Source organism: Orycteropus afer, unplaced genomic scaffold (genome assembly GCF_000298275.1).
Source record: "Orycteropus afer afer isolate SDZICR_OR568_19922 unplaced genomic scaffold, OryAfe1.0 scaffold00042, whole genome shotgun sequence".
Lineage (NCBI taxonomy): Eukaryota > Metazoa > Chordata > Mammalia > Tubulidentata > Orycteropodidae > Orycteropus > Orycteropus afer.
The window spans coordinates 3,405,918-3,407,663 of record NW_006921629.1 but is presented as its reverse complement, the minus strand read 5'-3'; positions in this window follow the sequence as shown (position 1 = coordinate 3,407,663).

Below are 1,746 nucleotides of genomic sequence, written 5' to 3'. Positions count from 1 at the left end.
TGGCTGCTGAGGCTGAGAAGCCCAAGATTGACAAAATGGCACAGTCCTGATGTTTCCAAACCACACAGCCATTAATTCAACTCCATGGTAAGTCCCAAGGTCGGCAGAGCATGGCAGGCTGCTGAGCAACGACACGGCTACATGCAGGGTCCAAGCGTGCCATAGGCTAGAGACCATTCCCAAAGGCTTCTCCTTATATACAGGAAGCAGACCGCATCCCAAAGGCAGCTATTCAGCTGTTTGTGGGAGATCCCACCATGGAGTTGATTGCCAGTCTCGTCATGGGAAATAACTACCACCAGCTGCCCAGCCACTCAACCAGGCCCAGCCAAGTTGACACACAAACATAACCACCACAGCAGTTCATAATCCACCCAGAGGTGCCTTGGAAGAAAGGCCTGGCTGTTTCCAAAAGGCCACAGCAAACCCTATGGAGCACATTTCTACTTAGACACACGTGGGGTCTCCATGAGATGGCGACTGATTTGGTTTTCTGGTATGGAAGAAAACCCTCTGGGTACTAAGCAATGCCTTTTCAATTGTGGTCCTTCAAAGTCAGGTACACCACTGTATCTGGTTGGTACGTAAGTTCTAGCTCCTCTGACTTGATAGCATTGTTCTGAGTGATACCAGATTCCTTTTCTGTTCTGCTTAGGGCAAGAGATGGAACTGGCAGAAGTGGTACAGGCTGACAGTGTAGTGTGCTGGAGTGGTCTGGGAGTTAGAGCCCAGTTTTGCCAGTCCTCATGGTTAGCATAGGGCAAGACTTCTCTCTTCTCTGGATTGCCACTGCCTCATCTCTAGGTCCAGACAATCATCTGGATTCAGATAGGATTTCACACTCGCTTCCCAGGTTTATGGTCACATTTGAATCAGAATCTCCAGGAGAAAGCTGAAGGAATTCCGAATGGAGAAACGGCCTTTGTAAAGAATCTTGATTCTTTTCTGTGAGAGGAACAGCTCTTAGCGGAAGCGAAATTTTAGAGCCAAGTCTTCAAATTACACGTTTAGAATTAGAAATATTTACATCAGAAGGTCAGGGGCTAGTTGGAGAAGCAGTTGCTTCAGTTTTAATATGATAGGGCAAATGGAAAACTCGGTCACATTTGGCCCATCTCTGGTCAGCCACGGAGCCAGGAGACCCAGGGCCCTGTCCCAGGTCGTGGTGTGGGAAAAAGCCAGCCGCCGTTTGTGGAGTGGCCCAGACTGCCCAGTACTCTCTGGCCTGGATTTTTAATGAAGCCTGCCGGGACCACGGGTATTTACATGGGACGAGGGAACGAAGGCCCTGGAGGATACGGCAATGAAACCCATGGGACCGTCCACTCGGACATGCGTGGCAGTCGGCGGCCTCGTAAAAGCTTCGTCTCTCCCTCCTCGGGGCCTTCCTACCCACGCTCCCTAGCTTTCCCGTGAGATGGGAGTGAAATGGAAGAAGGGAGCTGGGCCTTCGTGCATGGCTTTTCGCGCTGTCAGGCCGCGCGCTGCCAGGGCGGGGACGCGTACGAGAGCGCCCCCAAGGCCCGCAGCTGCAGGCGCCGCGGCGGGAACAAAGGCAGCACGTGTCTGGGCGGGGCGCGGGCGGGGTCGGTCCTTGGAGCGGCTCCGCCTCGACCCAGCGCCCCTCTCTGGTCCGAACCACGACTGCGCTGGGCGCTGGGCTCACGCGGTGGGGCTGCGGCTGGGGCGGCGGGGCGCTGAGCGGCCGCGATCAGTGCGGAGGGGGCGGCGCCCGAGGGGCGGGGC